The 23,134-nt window shown below is 39.9% G+C and overlaps 1 long non-coding RNA gene across 2 annotated transcripts in view; it reads right to left on the reverse strand.

Annotated features, from left to right (window-relative positions):
- Window positions 1-22,348, reverse strand: part of LOC121393775 — a 40,872-nt gene extending 18,524 nt beyond the window's left edge. Inside the window, exons 1-2 of one of the 2 annotated variants that reach the window (XR_005961338.1) lie at window positions 22,243-22,348; window positions 22,033-22,134 (exon numbers count right to left, since the gene is read on the reverse strand). This is a non-coding gene — a long non-coding RNA (uncharacterized LOC121393775). The other variant, XR_005961337.1, reaches the window with a different exon arrangement.
- Between the last annotated feature and the right edge of the window lie 786 nt (window positions 22,349-23,134).

Here is a 23,134-nt window from a genome sequence, read left to right on the forward strand (position 1 = left end):
TTTCCTATTAAGTTCAGATTTCAACAATTCTCTAGTTAAAGTGAGCTCCTCGTGAATATCCCCAGAAAGTGAGTTTTTATGGGATAGTTCTAGGTTCATGATTTTCTTAGTTAAATCAAAAATGAGCTGGGAGCGTGCCTTTTTAAGTCTGGTGCCATGTTTGATAAGGATACCCCGTAGTACCGCTTTGAGTGCCTCCCACTTTATCACTGGATGAGTAACATCTGTGATATGGACTTCCTTAAAGGCTGCTATTTCTTTTTTCAGCTCCTCAAGGCAGTCCCCATCCCTTAGCAAAGATTCATTCAATCTCCAGGTCCAAGATTTACGTTCCACCGATGGGAGAGATAAATTAACGAATATTGGGGCGTGATCAGACAGAAGTTGAATACCTATAGAACAATTCGTAACCCAATCTAATGCAACATGGGAGAGAAATAGGTAATCAATTCTGCTATAGGTTTGATGGACCTGGGAGAAAAACGTATAATCTTTATCTTTGGGATGGCCTATTCTCCAGCAGTCCATCAATTGGTTATTATGGAGGTGGGCCTTAACTTTCTTCAATGTGGTATAGGGGACGCTAGTCTTACCGGAGGATGTATCAAGTCTAGGGTCCAAAACCAAATTAAAATCGCCACCTAACATAAGTACACCTTGAGAGAAACTTTCAAGCTGGGCCATCATGGAGTCCACAAATTGGTGTTGATTTACATTAGGAGCATAACAATTTACTAAGGTCATTAAGTGACCCGCTAGATTTATTTTCACAAAAATAAATCTCCCTTTCGAGTCTGCTTTCGAATCCAATATTGATACATTAAGGTTTTTATGAAACGCAATAGCAACACCTTTGCTTTTGGAATCCGGAGTGTCGCTGAAAAACCAAGTTTGATAGAATTTGTTACGAAAGTGTGGACGGTGGCCCAGCTTAAAATGAGTTTCTTGCAAAAATAACACCATAGCTTTTTGTTTATGCAAACCTGTCAAAATTTGAGATCGTTTCGTAGGAGAATTGAAACCTCGGACATTATAGGAGCAAACCAGGAGATCATGCATGGTCATATCTACGTGAGCGGAGCTGCTTAATAGAACGGCTGAGCGACTGAAAGAAAAGAACAGGCATTAACATTGAAAGCAATGCATTCCCAAGTAAAGATAAAACAATAGAATGACATTTCTGAACAATAACCTTGCTGTAAACCATAGTACCAGTCTCGGAAACAGACAAAGTATGTCTTGGTTCAGTGAACCTATGTGGGGGCATAGGTTGCAACACAAACATATTATTGTGTTAAGCACAAAAACAGTGAAGTGAGTATTAGAAAACACTAAATGAGGGCACTAGAAGTGCAACAGAGATATCTAACTGAGATCAAACGATAGGCAATTCGGGCCATTTTGTAGCGAAGGGCTGACTCAGGGGCGCTGAAAAGCACAGAATATTTGAAACATAAGCACAGATGAAAAAACCCTTATCAAGTAGCAACCAGTCTTTTCTTGGTCGGCGTACTCTGGCCACTTCTTGGGATTTGCTCTCTTGTCTGACGGTTATTGCGGTTAGACGAACCTTTCTGTGCATAGGTAGATGAGGAAATCCAGTCCCATGAGTTCCAGTCAGGAATCTGCACCTGTGGTAGATCAAAACAGTCCAGAAAAGAGGCGATATCTCTGTATGACTTGACTGTGATCGCTTTCTCATCTTTCATAGCGATCAGCGCGAAGGGAAAGCCCCATTTATATCTAATGCCACGTTCCGTAAGCAGATCAAGAACTGGTTTAAGGGATCGTCGGAGCCGCAGTGTATGTCTGGATAAATCTTGGTATAGTCGCAGTTTCCCATTTGCAAAATCTATGTCCCCTTTGTCCCTGGCCTTGAGCATAATCATTTCCTTCACTTTATAAAAATGAATCCTGCAAATAACATCTCTGGGGGAACCAGAGGTTGGATCCTTAGGCCTCAGTTCCCTATGAGCTCTGTCTATGATTATAGGATTATCAGGCCGTTCTCCAAGTAAGTCATTGAATAATGTAAGCAGAGTACGGCCAAGGTCTGCATGGTTTACAGACTCTGGAATGCCTTTAATCCTAATATTATTGCGCCTAGAACGGTTTTCTTGGTCATCAAGAAGGTTCTGAAGATACAAAAATCTGTCTTCATAATGCATCATGGCCTGTTTCATTTGTTTCAGCTTATCTGTATTCTTGTTAACAGATATCTCTAGCTGTGTGTGCTTTTCGCCAATTTCTGATAATTTATTATAAATCGTAGAGATCTCAGACTTTAACGTAGTTTCAGTCTTTATTACCAGAATTTCAATGTCCTGGCGTGAGGGCAGGGAAAGGATATGGGCCCTTAGGTCTGCATCTAGGGCAGGGGTCACGTGGGATTCTCCCAAATTACCAGGGCTCCGGGCTATTTGGCTCCTAGGGGGGAGATCCTCTGTAGAAGGCGACTTGGTCTGATCCGGACCATTTTGAGTGTCTGTAGTGGGATTGGAAACCGAATTTTCCAAAGAGGCCCCTGTGTCGCAGTTAAGCGGTATGCTAGGGGAGGAAGGGGAGACCTGCCAATCATCGCCACTTTCCCACTGAGGCGAGTCTCTCGGGCGGACTACGTGTGTGGTAGTAGTGTGGGATAAGAAAGAGTTACTTGCCGGCATGTCCCGTCCAACCGACTGGTCTCCCCCTTCCATTCCTCCGTCCATGCGCGCAGCTGAATCGCTGCGGAGATGCGGCCCTTCCCAAGATGGCGCCTGAACTTCCGCCTCAGCGTGCATGTCCGAGCAAGAAGCTGAGCGTCTTTGAAAAAACTTGGTAAGATGGGATTTCTGCGGGATAACTTGTTTGTCGGGACTTTTACGACTTTTCTTTGTCCTGCCCATATCAAAAGAGTTTCTTAGAAGCCCGAATTGAAGCGAATACCGTCTCTGTGCACGGAGCTCTGCAATTTAGCGTCTGCTCTCCGTCATGTCCAAGCCACGCCCCCAAAACGTGCATTAATTTGATCCTGTTTACACCCATCGGCAGCGTTTATTTTTCAGTCGTTAAATGAATGTCAAACCTCGTTTCTTACAGTTACTACAATGGCAAAATAAATAGTTCATCGAACAAACCTGATTCGGTTTCATTCGCTGACATCACTAAGCCCCAGATATTGATAGCAAAAGGGTGGAGAAGGCAACCCGTGGGCGGCTTAATAAATGATAAACACCATTAAACCAACAGAAAAAAGTATTGCTAAACCTTCCTAAAATGAGTATTTTTGACTCTGTTTTTCGGTGTGTTGGCGTATGTCAAAGGGTAACTATATTTTGCTTGTCTGTAATGATTCAGACTGAAAGACAAAGAATACAAGCTGGTTTATAGATTCAAATTAGTTATTGGCAAAAATGTGATCAAAAATAGCTTTTTCTGTACGGTAAACATACTAACCTCATACAGGAAGTAAGCTGTGGAGAGCAAAGAACGATTACAATTTGAGGGAGATGGGAAAGTCACAACATGTTCTACAGAAATCGAGAAAGAAAGAAAAAACAACTTTTTTTGTTTCAATGTTATTTATTTCGTTTTTTTAAAGGACTCGCCCTGTGTTTATGGTAACAAACATTTGTTCAAAGATTTCTGAACAAGAATAATGGCTGCCGCAAAGTTATACAAATACACTAAATATAATAATGTAGTGGTTGCTGTTTTAAGAATCAGGTTAAACGGGTAAACGTCCCTGAAGTCTAATAAGGTCAGGCAGGCAAAACTGCCCCCACACAATCCAAAACCCTCTGATCCACACCTACATTCACTATATTAGTCTACCAAGACTCACATAGCTGCTCCTTAATTGAGTAAGCAGCCAGACCTACATTTAATGCATCTTGCTTCAGAAAAAAAAAAGATTCCAGACCAATATAAATTTCGCTTTGTTAATTACAGAGCAAAATAGTCGGGGGGGGGGGAAATCACTCAAAAAGCAGCAACTCAGAAAGAAATTGCAAGTTAATAGATGCCTGGCACATTTTTAGTTTTACTTTTAGAAAAGAACCACACTCGCAGAAGTGCCATCAACATATAAAATATGCAGTGGTTTAAAAGGAATAATGTAAAGGTCACATGTCTGTGGGTTTATACACAGCAGAACATACATTTACCAGTTTTGGAAGTGTTTTTGTACTACATGCATACACCAAGCGATTCAAGTCACTGCAAACTGTAGTATAACACTCATATCCCCATATGTAATAAAAGGCACTAAGGGGGTTATTTATCAAATGTCGAGTTGTTTTTTTCCACACAAAATAATTTAGTTTTCAATGGTATTTTTTCGAGGTTAAAAAAAAAAAAAAAAAGTGATTTATGGTACCCTGAACCTGGAACTAGCTCGAATCCGAAAATACACCATCTTAAACCTGTCGAGGTCATGTAGAAGTCAATGGCAGGTCCCTTGAACCATTTGAAGATGTTAGTAGCCTTCGTGATGTTCGAGTTTTTTTTCAGTGGGTTTCGCACGAAAGCTCAATCATTCAGAGCGATTCGAGTTTTCGGGTTTCTCAGTTAGAATTTACCGATTTCAATTTTTTACCTTCCAGTTTTTTCTTATAATAGAAACCATTTGAGTTGTGAGTTCATTCGAGGTTTAAAAAAAGCTCATAAAGCTTTGATAATTAACCCCCTAAGTTTGCCAAGTATCAGTAACTCATAACAAACAATAAGATGTTTGCTTTTAAACAGGTGACCAGTAAACTCTACATGCTGATTGGCTGCTATGGGTTATTGCTCCTTGGCAAACCTAGTACCTACTATTATATAACTTCTTCAGCCAATAAACGACCGTCCACATTTTACATGCACAGTAGTCACTTTATTTGCACCCCTACCAGGGTTACATACACAGCAATTGCAAGATACAATTTTAACACCAAGATTAAAATCAATACAGAACAAAGAACTTTTATAGGTTATCAGGTTCACTAATAGATCCATGTGTGGCCCTAGTTTGGAAAAGGATTAAATGTTAAGGGATCGTAAATTAATTGCAAACTGGTTTATATTTGTTCAAGTACAGTATGAATTTGTGTAAATAAAGTCCTTGCTCCAGAATACATAAAAATTCACTAGAGAAGTCGTGTTTTCAGGTTTCTGGCCTCTTGCTTGATTGTCAACGTTGGTGGAACGTCAGCTTTGTTCTCAGCCAGACATATGAATGTTTACACAGATTATGGGCAAATATTCATTTGGGTGTGCTAGGGTAGGTGCTTCAGCAAAACAGTTTAGAGAAATAATAGCTTTACGTAAATTTCACTTGAATTCATATTTAGTGGTTAGATGTTTTTTTTTATCTGCTGCCACCCTTTAAACTTAATAGCAAAGTCCAACATAACTACAAATAAACAGCAATGCTTATAGAGTCATGCCATTGTGTTCCTCTGGAGCAAAAATCCTCTGCACTTATTGGCGAGTGCAACAGAACAGAACACTGAATCTGAAATGCTCCACTTTTTCCTGCGACTGAAAAACATTCATAGCAGAACTAAAACCTGCAATTCATGCTTGTGTTTTCTTATAACATCCATATTAAAGCAAAGCAACTCTGTGTAGCTACGTGCTGCTGCTGCTTGTTGCTGTAAATTCAGAAAAGGTTAAACAATTTTCCTACCGAAACTGTGTGGGTTGTGAAAGAACATTTTAACCCTTTAAGTGCCACAGAACGTAGAATCTACGTTCTGTGGAAAAGTAACTTGAAATGCCACAGAACGTAGATTCTACGTTCTGCAGCACTTCCGGGTTCTGGAGCGGAGGAGCGGCTGTTAGAGCCACTCGCTCCGTTCCTCCTCGATCCCCTGCCCCTAGGCAACGAGCAGAGCAGGGGATCGAGTGGCCCCTGGGGCGTGATCGCCCAGGGGCCCCAAAGCAGCAGCAGGCACGTGTTACTTACGTGTCCTGCTGCTGCAGCCTGCACTGCGCCGTTGATCTCCGCCCCCACAGCACAGGAACAGGCAGATCATCGCAAAGCTCTTCCTGGGACCCCTCCACATCATGTGCAGCACTCTTCAGCGACTTTTTCAGGTTAGTGCAACAATTACACACACAAACACACCAACACACACTTATTTCAGTAATACACACTTAGATTCACACTTACACATACATTTTTGGGGATTGGGGGGGTCACTTACACTCACTGCACTCACACACACGTGCACACGCACACACGCGCACATAACATGTAATTTACTAATTGTACACACGCACACGCACATATATGGCATTGTGGCTTTTTTTTTTTTTTCATATCGCATCGTCTCTTTTTTTGCCTGAAAAAAATGTTTTATTGCCATTACGAATAGCGTATTTGCTAACCGTACTATGCAATACCTTTTGTATGTTATTTCGGTGATTATATTGCAATTTTGGGTATTTAGGTGCATTTTTAGCCATTTTATTGAATTTTTAGCCATTTTATTGCATTTTCAGCTCTGCATATGTTGTGTTCACTTGTTTCTAGCCGTATAACCTGTTTGGCCCGGCTAAAATATTCAAACTGTGATTCTGACGGCCGATAACACTAGTATGGAAAAAAAACATTGATTTTTGTGGTTTTATTGGATTTTTTTTCATTTCACTCTTTACTGCCTTATTTTGTTTTGCCTTGTAAATTTTATCTACTATATATCTATTTGGGGGTCTCTGTGCGCCACATAGTTTGGTATATCTATGCATATTGGGCATCAAAGTGTTCAGTAGACCCCTGGCGTTCATATTTAGGATGTTTTATGCTGATACATTACGAAATGTGGGGCATATAATGGGGTAAAATTCAATCTTTCTGACGATTTTCAGAAATTTGATAAAAACCGTTATGTTCAGCATTGATTTGCAGTTTGGCAGTTTGCAGTAGAAACACTTATTTACCCATATTGAATTCGTCAGAATGTTTACTTTCTGAAAATATATGGTTTTCTGGGGTCTCTGTACTGTTAGGGGGGTCTAATGTCGCATAATACACACACCAGGTGCTTATATTGCAGCAGCCAGCGCGTCAGCTGTGAAAATGTATATACACTATTGTCATTTGGTGGTCTCTGTGCGCCACATAGTTTGGTATATCTATGCATATTGGGCATCAAAGTGTTCAGTAGATCCCTGGCGTTCATATTTAGGATGTTTTATGCTGATACGTTACGAAATGTGGGGCATATAATGGGGTAAAATTCAAGCTTTCTGACGATTTTCAGAAATTTGATAAAAACCGTTATGTTCAGCATTGATTTGCAGTTTGGCAGTTTGCAGTAGAAACACTTATTCACCCATATTGGATTCGTCAGAATGTATACTTTCTGAAAATATATGGTTTTCTGGGGTCTCTGTACTGTTAGGGGGGTCTAATGTCGCATAATACACACACCAGGTGCTTATATTGCAGCAGCCAGCTCGTCAGTTGGAAAAATGTATATACACTATTGTCATTTGGGGGTCTCTGTGCGCCACATAGTTTGGTATATCTATGCATATTGGGCATCAACGTGTTTAGTAGACCCCTGGCGTTCATATTTAGGATGTTTTATGCTAATAAGTTACGAAAGTGGGGCATATAATGGGGTAAAATTCAAGCTTTCTGACGATTTTCAGAAATTTGATAAAAAACGTTATGTTCAGCATTGCTTTGCAGTTTGGCAGTTTGCAGTAGAAACACTTATTTACCCATATTGGATTCGTCAGAATGTGTACTTTCTGAAAATATATGGTTTTCTGGAGTCTCTGTATTGTTAGGTGGTCTAATGTCGCATAATACACACACCGGGTGGTTATGTTGCAGCAGCCAGCGCGTCAGCCGTGAAAATGTCTATACATATTGTCATTTGGGGGTCTCTGTGCGCCACATAGTTTGGTATATCTATGCACATTGGGCATCAAACTGTTTAGTAGACCCCTATGTTTATATTTAGGATGCTTTATGCTGGTAATGATACATGGACAATACAATGCTGAAAAGTTGAAGCTTTGAGGCAATTTTCAGATATTTCACCAAAACCGCCAAATATGGCAAAGCCTTGCGACTCAGTAGTTTGGAGCAATAAGGCATGGGTACCCATTTTAGATTCTGTAGAATGTGTACTTTCCAAAAATGTATGGGTTTGGGGGGTAAACATATATTTCTGTGTTATTACCCCACAAAAATGCAGTCAATGTGTTGATCTTTCATTAGCTGAAGTTACCCACAGAACTATTTGTATGCGCTAACTTCATTTTGGGGCCTCTAAATGCCAGATACTTTGGTAAACCTATGAACAATGGCCACCAAACTGTTCGGAGGAACCCTGGCAATCATATTTAGGCTGCTTTTTCTTGGTGCGTAACGATACATGGGTGATATGGTGCTGAGAAGTTGAAGCTTTGAGGCAATTTTCAGATATTTCACCAAAACCGACAATTGTGGGAAAGCCTTGCGACTCAGCAGTTTGGAGCAGAAAGGCATGGGTACCCATTTTAGATTCTGTAGAATGTGTACTTTGCAAAAATATATGGGGTTGGGGGGTAAACATATATTTCTGTGTTTTTACCCCACAAAAATGCAGTCAACGTGTTGATTTTTCATTAGCTGAAGTTACCCACAGGACTATTTGTATGCGCTAACTTCATTTTGGGGCCTCTAAATGCCATATACTTTGGTAAACCTATGCACAGTGGGCACCAAACTGTTTGGAGGACCCCTGGCAATCACAATTTGGGTGCTTTTTTGTGATACGTAATGATACATGGGCGATATGATGCTGGAAAGTTGAAGCATTGAGGCAATTTTCAGATATTTCACAAAAAAACGTCAATTTTGGGAAAGCCTTGCGACTCAGTAGTTTGGAGCAGAAAGGCATGGGTACCCATTTTAGATTCAGTAGAATGTGTACTTTCCAAAAATATATGGGTTTGGGGGGTAAACATATATTTCTGTGTTTTTATCCCACAAAATTGCAGTCAATGTGTTGATTTTTCATTAGATGAAGTTACCCACAGGACTATTTGTATGCGCTAACTTCATTTTGAAGCCTCTAAATGCCAGATACTTTAGTAAACCTATGAACAATGGCCACCAAACTGTTTGGAGGAACCCTGGCAATCATATTTAGGGTGCTTTTTCTTGGTGCGTAACGATACATGGGTGATATGGTGCTGAGAAGTTGAAGCTTTGAGGCAATTTTCAGATATTTCACCAAAACCGACAATTGTGGGAAAGCCTTGCGACTCAGTAGTTTGGAGCAATAAGGCATGGGTACCCATTTTAGATTCAGTAGAATGTGTACTTTCCAAAAATATATGGGTTTGGGGGGTAAACATATATGTCTGTGTTTTTACCCCACAAAAATGCAGTCAATGTGTTGATTTTTCATTAGATGAAGTTACCCACAGGACTATTTGTATGTGCTAACTTCATTTTGGGGCCTCTAAATGCCAGATACTTTGGTAAACCTATGAACAATGGCCACCAAACTGTTCGGAGGAACCCTGGCAATCATATTTAGGGTGCTTTTTCTTAGTACGTAATGACACATGGGTGATATGGTGCTGGGAAGTTGAAGCTTTGAGGCAATTTTCAGATATTTCACCACAACAGCCAAATTTGGCAAAGCCTTGCGACTCAGTAGTTTGGAGCAGAAAGGCATGGGTACCCATTTTAGATTCTGTAGAATGTGTGCTTTCAAAAAATATATGGGGTTGGGGGGTAAACATATATTTCTGTGTTTTTACCCCACAAAAATGCAGTCAATGTGTTGATTTTTCATTAGCTGAAGTTACCCACGGGACTGTTTGTATGCGCTAACTTCATTTTGGGGCCTCTAAATGCCAGATACTTTGGTAAAACTATGAACAATGGCCACCAAACTGTTCGGAGGAACCCTGGCAATCATATTTAGGGTGCTTTTTCTTGGTGCATAACGATACATGGGTGATATGGTGCTGAGAAGTTGAAGCTTTGAGGCAATTTTCAGATATTTCACCAAAACCGACAATTGTGGGAAAGCCTTGCGACTCAGTAGTTTGGAGCAGAAAGGCATGGGTACCCATTTTAGATTCTGTAGAATGTGTACTTTCCAAAAATATATGGGTTTTGGGGGGTAAACATATATTTCTGTGTTTTTACCCCACAAAAATGCAGTCAATGTGTTGATTTTTCATTAGCTGGTTACCCACGGGACTGTTTGTATGCGCTAACTTCATTTTGGGGCCTCTAAATGCCAGATACGTTGGTAAACTTATGAACAATGGCCACCAAAATGTTCAGAGGAACCCTGGCAATCATATTTAGGGTGCTTTTTCTTAGTACGTAATGACACATGGGTGATATGGTGCTGGGAAGTTGAAGCTTTGAGGCAATTTTCAGATATTTCACCAAAACCGACAACTTTGGGAAAGCCTTGCGACTTAGTAGTTTGGAGCAATAAGGCATGGGTTCCCATTTTAGATTCTGTAGAATGTGTACTTTCCAAAAATGTATGGATTTGGGGGGTAAACATATATTTCTGTGTTTTTACCCCACAAAAACTTCAGTCAATGTGTTGATCTTTCATTAGCTGAAGTTACCCACAGGACTATTTGTATGCACTAACTTCATTTTGGGGCCTCTAAATGCCAGATACTATGGTAAACCTATGAACAATGGCCACCAAACTGTTCGGAGGAACCCTGGCAATCATATTTAGGGTGCTTTTTCTTGGTGCATAACGATACATGGGTGATATGGTGCTGAGAAGTTGAAGCTTTGAGGCAATTTTCAGATATTTCACCAAAACTGACAATTGTGGGAAAGCCTTGCGACTCAGTAGTTTGGAGCAGAAAGGCATGGGTACCCATTTTAGATTCTGTAGAATGTGTACTTTCCAAAAATATATGGGTTTGGGGGGTAAACATATATTTCTGTGTTTTTACCCCACAAAAATGCAGTCAATGTGTTGATTTTTCATTAGATGAAATTACCCACCGGACTATTTGTATGCGCTAACTTCATTTTGAGGCCTCTAAATGCCAGATACTTTGGTAAACCTATGAACAATGGCCACCAAACTGTTTGGAGGAACCCTGGCAATCATATTTAGGGTGCTTTTTCTTGGTGCGTAACGATACATGGGTGATATGGTGCTGGGAAGTTGAAGCTTTGAGGCAATTTTCAGATATTTCACCAAAACCGACAATTGTGGGAAAGCCTTGCAACTCAGTAGTTTGGAGCAGAAAGGCATGGGTACCCATTTTAGATTCGGTAGAATGTGTACTTTCCAAAAATATATGGGTTTGGGGGGTAAACATATACTTCTGTGTTTTTACCCCACAAAAAATGCAGTCAATGTGTTGATTTCTCAGTAGCTGAAGTAAAGTCCTGAACAATTTGGATGTGCTAACTACATATTGGTGTCTCTAAATGCCAGATACTTTGGTAAACCTATGCATAATGGGTATCAAATTGTTCAGTGGACCCCTGGCAATCATATTTCAGGTGCTTTTTCTTGGTACCTAATATAGTTTGGGATATGCGGAGCAGCAAAATAAAACCTTTGAAATGATTTTTCAGAATTTTGAATTTTGTGTTGAAAAACCGCTATGTTCAGACAAGCTTTTCTGTTTGGTAGTTGGGAGTAGAGAGACATAGTTACCCATTTTGTAATCGGCAGAATGTGTACTTTTCAAAAATGTATGGTTTTCTGGGGTAAACCTACGGTTTCAGGATTTTTTGCCTTGGAATCTAAAGCATGCCGTTTTCTGCCTTAGTGCTTTCAAAATTCGGTAATATACTGCCGGGAGTTTTTGCTGTACAGAAATCCTAAATCTCCCTAAAACTATACATATCTGGTATTGGCACGTTCGAGAGACATAAGGCTTTCCAAATCAGTTGGATTTTCATCCGTAAAATTAAATAATTTTTCTGGTATAAATTGATATACGATGAAAAATGGTAATTTTTCATTTTTTTTTGGTATTTAGCACTATAAATTTTTTTGCACAGGTGGAAATACATGAAAACTCAGGCAGATTTAGAAAGCTCAGTTTCTACCGAAAAAAACAACAATGTATAGTTTTCCTAGGTAAACTATAGGTTTCCCCTCAGAAAATGCCCCTAAAGTGAGAGAGCACAAAATGTTTCAAAAACGGCTGGCATTTCGCGTAACCAAAATGTGAAATTCTGCTGGCACTTAAAGGGTTAAAGACATGTCCAAAGCTGGAAAGTGACTTTTGGCCAAGGCAAGATGATAGGGCAGCAAGACAAGCCTGCAACACAATCAGCCAATATCGATGGGCGAATATGTCCAGCTTCGCCGAAAAATTTGTGAATTTCCTGCGAATTTTGACGGCACGTCAATTTTGACGCCGCCGTTAAAGTCAATAGGCGTCTGAATAATGTTGATGGGCTGTGGTTTTGACACGGGTGACTATTTCGACACGCGTCCAAAATTTTACACAAGTGAATTTTCGCAGAAGTTTTGCAAAACTGCGGCAAAACTCGCAGTGCAGTGAAGTTGCGTCTAGCAAATTTGTTCGCCCATCACTATCAGCCAGTTGTGAGACTGCTTAATGCTGAAACGGTGTACTCAACTGATTCAGGAAACAAGATCTATATATTTGAGAGAGAAAAACTAATATACATATATAAGATTGAGTTGCATCAATCTTAGGTGACATCAATACTCATTTCCAAATGGTTTTCCTTTCAAAATAGAGAGAGTCAGCTGATTTATAAACACTGGAGAAATTAGCACCTGGGCAATAACTCATAACAACCAACCAGTGATTCATTTTTTTCAGCCAGCTGCAAGTTAAACGCGGAAAGAAATTATCTCATTGGGTGACTTAATAGGTGCATACAGTATTTGCCCAATGTTTGTAAATGACACCCATCTGCTATGATTTCACCAGGATGCCAGGCACAGCTAGTCCGTTGTGTTTGGGTGAACAGCAGGGTAAAAATTGTCTCTTTTAAGGGATGCTAAGTGAACCCATGTACTTTATGGGATGACTTTGCAATCCCTTGACAAAGCAGCTGTAATGGGGTTATGTTCACATTTCTCCTGGTCTGAAAACCTCAAAAAGATGTTTCTAAACAGCAAAGTAGTAATTGCTATTAGCTATTAGCTGATGTAAATTGCAACAGGGCATGGACAAGGAACAAGGAACACATATAAGATCTAAAGACTTGGTGCCAACAGAAACGATAAGGTCTATAGAAACAATAAGGTCTATGGAAACGATAAGGTCTATGGAAGAGGAACCGACAGCTCCATTCTTACTAATTATTTGTTAAGTGTTTGTTTTCCCCCCCTTTTAGAACCTTTGTCTTAACTAATCTACAGTTATGTACTGAGTAAAGACTTGCATTGTGCTATTCTACATTTACACCACCAACAATTCTAGACACATTATCCTGTGGTACTTGTTCCAAGGCATAGTACAAGTGAAAATATACTATATTTACTGCTAGATTACATCCGTTTGTCCAGCAATTGCAAATAATGTATTTATGGCAGCTGTGCTATGGCCAAAGGTAACCAACGAGGCAGTTTGATCAGTCTACTACAAGTTGGAAAATAAAAGTCCTGATTTTTGCTATTGGCAATTGCACTTGTTCAGTTCAGCCCTTTTGTGAGTAAATCAGCATTGCTCTGGAAATACTGCTTGTGTCATCAGTGTTTCAAGCAAACTGACTGATAAATATGCCCCTTAGCATTGAGTAAGGCTAGGGAACTCCTTTGTGTGTGTTTGAAAAACACTTTCAGGAGGTACTATTTGTTACATCAGTTTACAGTGTACATTTGAGGTTTCCTCTTGAAATACATCATCTCTTCCCCCTTATATAGATAGTCTCAAAAGTACAGAAACACAACACTCCCAGTGTTGAGTACTCTATATCTAGAGGTTTTCTGAACAAAATGTATGTAAGCATTACTTCAAGGTTACAATCTCTATTTAAAGAACAACATATCTATAGAGGTATTTATAGACACTGGTTATCTTCTCCATAATTTTATATTTAAAGGGGTGGTTCACCTTTAAGTTGACTTTAGTATGTTATAGATGACTAATTCTAAGAAACTTTTCGATTGGTCTTCACAATGATTTTGCTCAGAGTTTAACCAAACTCCCAGCATACTCCACTAATGGAGTTAAAGTGTATTAGTAGAAGTACAGCAGCTTCAGTGATGAATTTGTAGGTACCCATAAATTTAATGTGCCTCTATGACTTTAAATCCCTACACTTCCTGATCTCCCTAGTTGCCGAGCAGATGCCCATGTAGCTAGTTGTAATTTACACTTTGGTATAGTGAGTGAGAAGGGGTGGATCTTCCTCTTTGGCTCCAGGTGTCTGACCCATATGGATGTTTCCAGTGAGCCTGTGTACAACAAGGCGCAGTAAAACCAATTTGCCCTAGAGGGAGGACCAGTACCTCTAGAGAGAGATAAGTCGGGGAGCAGGGACCCCCGTGAATGAGGCTAACTAGAGATAGGATACTACCTGTAATAGTACTCTCTAGGAGAGTAGGATAGGTAGGTTAAGCAGCAAGAGAAGATTAGCTCTAACTAGGAGATAGTAAGGGGGTAGCTCTCCCCTCAGGCAAGACTGGCCTGTAGTATAGGGACACAGCCTAATAGGGAATTAGAACTTGTGGTTTCCCTGATCCAATGAGTGAGGATCCAGGTCACGGTGCTGAGATCCTGAGGGTGTATCTATCCAGGTGTTACGTTATCACTATAGGGACTTCCACTGTGCTAGACTAGGAGAATAAAGAGGTTGAGTGAGGGGAGGAGGAATAATAGTTTGGAAAGTGGGCCCATGGTCTAAGTTTTTCTGTTGGGCCCCTGGCATCCCAGTCCGAGAAAGAGGAGGAGATTTGTCGTCGGGAGACTAATCTGCCCGAATCTGACTGTGTGTCTCTGCTCTTAAGCACAGCAAAGTTCAGCAAAGTGATAAGGTTATAAGGCTATTGTCATCATAGGGAGATTTCAATGTCCCAAGCAGGAAACAAAGCAGGCCATTAGTGAGCGTCTACCAAAGAGGGGCCATTTATAGGTACATTTCTATGGCCTTTTAGCACTGCAAGTCTGCCAGTCTGGTCATAACCTAGATATTACTGTAGGAATGAAGAGTAAACTTAGCACTTGCATAATTTTTCCATTAAATCCAAAATCTGTTTTTCCTTTGCATAAGGAAAGCAAATGTAATTCTTAGCACCTTTCTATTATCCATTAAAACCGGTTTAAAGTTACTTGTTAATGGAACGGAAATTTAAAGCAATATTTGTTTTTTCCCTTCCTGTTCCCCTGGTTTTGATGAAGTGTAGCAGATGTGAGTACTTCTTCAGTTTTTCAAATCAGCTGGCTTACGCTAAATTGTTTCATGAGTCGGAAGCAGCAGTGCTTCCAACTGCATTTTTAATTACTGTATATTGGAAATGGCAAAGCAACTGTTGCTTTAATGCAGACCTCTGCTTACAAATTTAAAAAAAACCCACAAGCCTTGGAAGTCCAAAACATGCTTCCATCAGAGCACAAACATGTCTCTCAAGAGCAGCGGTGCCCATGCTTTATAAATGACTGAATCGTTTCTTGGCATGAGAACCCCTTTGCAAACCAAACGTATATTCAAAATCAGACTATGAAAGAATAGTTTCACAATGAAAAATGTTTCTAAATAAATTATTATCTTGAGTGAGGCTACAAATACTAGCAAGATTTCTTGAACAGGTAGTAGCAGAGATCAGACTACACAGAGTTTGTACAGGTATGGGATCCGTTATCCAGAAAGCTCAGAATTTCGGAAAGGACGCCTCCCATAGACTCCATTTTATCCAAATAATCCAATTTTATTTCCTTTTCTCTGTAATAATAAAACAGTAGCTTATACTTGATCCAAACTAAGATATAATTAATCCTTATTGGAAGCAAAAGCAGCTGTTTGGGTTTATTTACCGTTTACATGATTTTCTAGTAGACTTAAGGTATGAAAAATTATGAAAAGATCCGTTATTCGGAAAACCTCAAGTCCCCAGCATTCTGAATAACAGGTCCCATAACTGTACCTGGAAAATATGCGTATTTCGAGTACATTTCAATATATAAATGCATTTATATAAATATACATATGGTCATATTGCAAATGTCGTTGAATTAACAATATACTGTTTTTTTTCTGGAAATTACACCGCTCTTAACAATTTTTTGCAGAAACTTGGCACGTGATTCCAACATGATAAAACGCTTGGTGTTAAGTGGGTTCCAAAATCTTATATTCTGTATTTTCTTAAACAAACAGAAATGCATACTGCTAATATTTACATTGGATACAAAGCTACATAGTAGAATTCTTTGCTTGTACAAGGATTTGCCAAATGGCAGAGTTGCTGTTTATAAAGAAATGATTAGAGATTTGTTTTGGGGGAGGAATGACCATAAAAACAATAGTATGAATGATTCTGGTTGTAATGGAAACTAAATAATAATGCCATAGAATTAAATTGGCATTCAACTTATTTACTACTAATGTATGTGTGCAGAGCAGCAGTGCACTATGGAATTGGGAATGCAGAGTGAGTGTACCCCGTGAAATACAAGGGTCACTTTAGAGTGGCAATGACATAACTACAGCCCCTTAGGCCCTGGGACAACAGTTTTGGGAAGGCTGTTTCCTGTTCCAGTACAATAATGTCCCCCATGCTCAATGAAATTCAGAATTGCTTGATGAGGTGAAAGTGGAAAAATACCAGGGAACTTCAAAAGAGGCTGGCACAGGCCTGGACCCACGAGATAGTAAAGCCGGAGTCAGATGGTAAAAGGTTAAAAAAGCTTACATTTTATTTTCCATAAATTAAGAACCAAGGCCTGATGCGTTTCATGTCTACCAGGGACACTTAGTCATAGGCTGAGCCTATGACTAAGTGTCATGGCTGAAGGTCTGGGGTGTGTGCCCCCCGGCCCACCATGTATAGCGGTAAGCTCACTCAACGTATTTAAACACATCATATACTGGTTATATATCTGTTAAATTATGGAAGTGGAAAAAACTGATTGGCCTACACACAGTCCCCTGAACAAATGTGGCATGAATTGGAAGGGCTGAATCCGACCAAGAATTTTTCCAACCATACAGCAGACCCTGCTGTCATGAGGGGACCTGGGTTACAAGGGAACCCAGATAGCTGGGTCTACAATATGGCATACCTGCCAACTGTCCCGTTTTCACTGGATAGTCCCAATTTTGACAGCTCAACCCGAAGTCCTGGATTGTTAATGAAATCTCCCGACTTTCTCTTTGATCTCCTGCACTGACAGCCAGAAAAAGGTACAAAATTTCAAACTGAATTAAATAAGAGGCTTTTGGCAGAGAGTCCAGCATATGTGGCAGCTGAACTTAGATACATTAGATACATACTATTTAAGATAAGCAGGTCTCTTGGGGAAACCGTGACTTGCAGCTTAAAGGGCAGGTCACCTTCATTAGCAAAAGTCTAATAACACATAAAACCTGACCCTAAAACCCCCAGAAATGTGTTCAAACATTCCATAACCTGCCAAACTTTGTAAAAGTGATGTAGTATTTGGGGGATGTGGCCATAAAATGGTCGTGGTCAAAAAACGTTTCGACATGCTTCACCAGCCAAATCTTTTCGCCCTTCTTTCTATTTTCCAAATGTTGGGAGGTATGGTAGCTCCTAGTACCCAGTCCCCATTTTAAACTTTGCTGCCAGCCTGCTTGTTTGGTTGCTGTAGGTAACAGCAATGCAGTAAATGGGAGAATGGTCAAGTGCTTAGAGCCCTTCCTCCTAGAAATTTTGTGGGGGGGGGCATATTAAAGGAATTGTTCAGTATAAAAATATAAACTGGGTAAATGGATAGGCTGTGCAAAATGTTTTTAATATAGTTAGTTAGCCAAAAATGTAATGTGTAAAGGCTGGAGTGACTTGATGTCTAACAGAACAGAACGCTACTTCCTGCTTTTCAGCTTTCTTGGCTTTCACTGATTGGTTACCCTGGTTACCAAGAAGTAACCAATCGGTGACTTGAGGGGGGGGCCACATGGGTCATACCTGTTGCTTTTAATCTGAGCTGAATGCTGAGGATCAATTGCAAACTCACTGAACAGTTTTGTCCCATGTGGCCCCCCATCAAGTTGCTGACTAACTCAGAGTTAGAGAGCTGAAAAACAGGAAATAGGATTATGGTTATTATGTTAGACATCCAGTCACTCCTGCCTTTATACATTACATTTTTGCCTAACTAACAATAAAACATTTTATTTTTGCAAAGCCTGTTTACCCAGTTTTTATTTTTACACTGAACTGTTCCTTTAACAGTACACTGTTTCCAAGATCTAATGGAAAGGCTTCCCAGTAGGATGGAGGCTTATATAGTAGAATGCATAAGCTCTATATTTTAACCCTCAGTTTTGGAATGAGATGTTAGACAGCTAGGTGCTAAATATTTATCAAAATTCGCATTTGAGAATTTTTGCATTGTTTTAATTGAAAAACTCAAAATTAAAAGAAAACATACATTTTGTCTAGCACAACTCCCATTTATTTCTACATGAACTTGCCAGCTAAACTTTTGAACTTGTTCCCCCATATGTAATTAACGGCATTAAGTTTGCCCAGTAGCAGTAACCCTCAGCATCCAATAAGATGCTTTTAAACAGGTGACCAGTACATCCTACCTGCTGATTGGTTGCTATGGGTTACTGCTCCTGGGCAAACTTAGTGACTTATATAACATGACCCCCTTAGATGCTAAATTTTTACATTCAAGTTATTTGAGTTTTTGCGCTTAATGAATCTTGAGAATTCAAGAGAAAAAACTCAAATCGTGCCACCTAATGTAAGAATTCAAATGCAAAGAAAACATGCTGATAATTGTCTTCTGCATTGCTTTTGTACTACAGGTTAGTGGGCAGCTCATACCCCACAGGACAAAAGCTGGCCTTATACATTTGAGTTTTGGGAAATATACCATTATCTTATTTAGAGCCGGGCCTGGCTGGCCGGAAGCCCTAGGCAACCTGGCCGGTCGCGGAGCCAGCAGAGCATGTGCATGCATGAAAATGTCGCTTGTGCGCATGCACAGAAGCGCAATTACACTAGAAAGTAGCAGTCAGGGAGAGAGGGGACTGGACATTGGGGAAGGCACGTGCTGGCGCCCGCCCAAGCTTTGCGCCCAAGGCACGTGCCTACTCTGCCTACCCCCAATTCCAGCTCTGATCTTAAGTTTATTAAAGGGGCATAATGTATAGAGTAATATTCTAAGATAATTTTCAGTTGTGCTTCATTTTTATTTTATATGGTTTATGGTAGCATTTTTGTCAGCAGTTTTCTACTTTGGAACTCCAGCAACTAACTGGTTGCTAGGGTCCAATTTACCCTGGAAACCAAGAAGTTGTTTGAATAAGACACTGGAATATGAATAGGAAAGGGCCTGAATAGAAAAGATGAGTAGTAAAAAGTAACAATAACAATACATTTGTAGTAAACCAATAGTTCAATAACTTTGATTGGCTGCCTGGCTGTCAGTGGCCCCTAACAATAAGATCAATGTTTTAAACTACAAGCTAGAAAGAGGCAAAGTAGAAGGCAAATAGTTAAAAATATAAATAACAACTGAAGAGTGCTAATTTTCTTTATTGCTAATTTTCTTTATTGACTGACAATGTAAACTTCAGGTGAACAATTGCTCCACTGATTATAAGTCATTATAGGTTAGGGCCAGAAGGGCAGCCATCACTTAAAAGGGTTGTTCACCTTTTAATATGATTCTGAGACAGTTTGCAATCGGTCTTCATTTTTTATTATTTGGAGTTTTTCAATTATTTAGCTTTTTGTTCAGCAGCTCTCCAGTTTGGAATTTCAACAGCTAACTGGGTGCTAGGGTCCAATTTAACCTAGCAACAAGGCAGTGGTTTGAAAGAGAGACAGAGCTATGCATAGAGGAGGGCTTAAATAGTAATAAAAAGTAACAATAACATTGTAGCCTCACAGAGCAATATTTTTTGGTTGCTGGGGTCAGTCAGTGACCCCCATTTGAAAGAAAGAGCCAGAAGAGCAAGGCAAATTCAAAAATTGAAAAGTTGTTTAGAATAGTCCATTGGGTAACATACTAAACGTTGGAAGTATGTTACATTGGATAAATGTTGTTGGGTGTGCCAACATAATGTTACATAAATGCTAATAACCTGGTATGCCTCAATGCAAAACCATACAGTCCATAAAACAACCAATATCCATGTTAAAAAAGATATGTTAGGGGCAGATTTATCAAGGGTCGTGAATTCGAGGGAATTTTCGAAGTTAAAATATTCCAAATTCAAAGTAATTTTTTGGATACTTCGACCATCAAATAGGATACTACGACTTTGAATTTACTTTGATTCGAAGTAAAAATAGTTTGAATATTTCAACCATTCGATAATCGAAGTACAGTCTCTTTAAAAAAACTTTGCCTTCAATATTTCGCCAAATTAAACCTGCGAAGTGCTATGTTAGCCTATGGGGACCTTCTACAACCATTTTCTAAGTCTTTACACATCGAAGTAAAATCGTTCGACCGTACGCTAAAATCGTTCGAATCGATTTAATCGTTCGATCAAACAATTTTACTTCGAACGTTGGCCAAATTCTCTGAAAAATACTTTGCCTTCGATATTCGAAGTCGAAGTATTTCAATTCCATGGTCGAATTTCGAGGTATTTTACACTTCGAAATTCAACCCTTGATAAACCTGCCCCTTAGTTATCAAAGGTCGAATTTTAGAGCTAGATGAGCTTTTTTAACCCTTGAATGGTTTCTAATTTAAGAAAACACTCGAATGGAATTTCAAGGATTGGGGTATAATAGATCTGTTTTTTTAACCCGAAAAATCTGCCCCTTGCCCCTCCCCCTTGACAGCACATCCTGAAAACTATACACACCAGTACAAACTACAATGTCGGTGCACATTTGGCCAGCTTTAGGTTTCACTGTTTTCCATGGGGCATGCAATCTATTATGCTACAATGGGAAACAAACCTATTTCAAAGCAAAAAAATGTGTGACTCCAGCCAACACTGAGTATAATATAAGGATCCTCCTACATGGCAGCCTGCCTACATCTTCCTCTAACAGCCAGTCTGAGTTCCTCAGCGATCTCCTCTGATTTAAGTGCCCTGTCCCATAATCTGCATGTAAGGAGATGCAGGGCTCCCCCCCCATTACTGCAGGTAATACCTAAGTACGTTTGTAGTTGCTAGGGTAGTTTGGACATTAGCAACCAGCTTGCTGAAATTGCAAACTGGAGAGCTGCTGAATGAAAAAGCAAAATAGCTCAGAAGCCACAAAAAAAAAAAAAATGAAAACCAATTGCAGATTGTCTCAGAATATCACACATATCTCTACAGCAGTGGTCCCCAACCAGTGTCTCTCAAGCAACATGTTGCTCCCCAACTCTTTTTGCATTTGAATGTGGCTCAAGGATAAAAAAAAGTTTGGGGACCCCTGCTCTACAGCATGCTAAAAGTTCATTTGTAGGTGATCATGTCTAATAATCAGGGCCGGATTTACATAGAGGGCGCCCCTAGGCCCACTGTCGTTCATCACCCCTGTGCCCTTCAATTTATTTCTGCAAATTTTCATCATCAATGGGGAAATGTAAAAGATTATTGTATCTCCAGCTCATCCCCCCTGTTTTTGAACCAATTTGGTTGTGGTTGGGCAGCATGCCGCCCCCCTAAAAAGGTGGCCTTTCCACAAATCCGGGCCTGCTAATAATTAATATATGGACATTTATTTATTGTTTATGTTCTCAATGAAAAGTCAAATGCTATTATAATAATGACATGCTCTATCTATCATCCATCCCTCTGCCCTATTTACTATATTTCCCTCAATTACACAGTAAAAAGTATCTCCAATGTGACTAAGTTCAGCATTTCAAGCTAAGATCTCACAACAACAATAGCTGACCGATGGTTATGACATAGCAAGCAAGTTGTACAAAGATAGAATGGCAGCAGTCAGCATGCCAGGAACATACAGTACATACCCACTGGGCACAAGAGAGGTCCCCCATTTCACTTCAACACGACTACTGCACCGACACTTCAGCGCTCAGACCAGAGTGAAAGGAAAATGAGAAAAAAAAATCCTAGAATTCCATTGTGAAGAAGAAATTTCTCATTATTAAGCATTACCATCTGAATGAGAAAAAAAAGGGCTTGAAGTTACATGAAGGAGATTAGGCACTCTGACTCACCAACCGCTATTTCCTCCTGATACATTCTTCTAATTCTTGTCACTGTGACTGGCCAAATTCTCAGGGCCTCTGGATGTCAGCTGCAGCTCTTCCAGTAAAGAAGGGCCCATGGGTGGGAAATGGCAAGATCACCTAACTCTTATCATGAAAACAGGCTAGCAGCTTTGCTGAAAATAGAAAGGGGTGGGTAGCTGGTGGTAGGTAGTTAGAGCAATGAAATGATATAGCTGACACAGGCATTTACCAACATGTATTACAGATATGGGATCCGTTATCCAGAATTAAGGGGAATGCCATTTCCCCTAAACTCAATTTTAAATGAATAATTCAGATTTTTACAAATTATTTCCTTTTTCTCTGTAATAATAAATCGTTATTATGTGCTTGATCCCAACTGAGATATAATTTATTCTTATTGGAGGCAGAACAATCCTTTTTAATTAATGTTTAAATGATTTCCAAATGAGATCCAAAATTCCCTTATCTGGAAAACCAGAGGTCCCAAACATTCTGCATAACAGGTCCCATGCCTTCGGTATTCATACAAGTATGGGAACCGTTATGCAGAAACCCGTTATCCAGAAAGCTCCGAATTATGGAAAGACCGTCTCCCATTATTCAAATAATCCAAATGATTTTTTTCTGTATAGGTATAGGAACAGTATAGGTATAGGCAGGGCTGGGCCACGCCGCACAGGCGCCCAAGGCAAGCCTGCGGACGCGGCGCCGGCTTAGCCCGAGTGCGCATGGGCAAGGTGGCGCTCGTGTGCACATGCACAAGAAAGATGTGGTTTTTACTTATTTTTGCGCTCGTGCGCATGCGTGAATTGCCGTGAACGTGCGCATGTATGAATTGGTGTGAGCGTGCATTCGCCTGCATGTGCAGGAGCGC

The sequence above is a fragment of the Xenopus laevis genome, chromosome 5L (genome assembly GCF_017654675.1).
Source record: "Xenopus laevis strain J_2021 chromosome 5L, Xenopus_laevis_v10.1, whole genome shotgun sequence".
NCBI lineage: Eukaryota > Metazoa > Chordata > Amphibia > Anura > Pipidae > Xenopus > Xenopus laevis.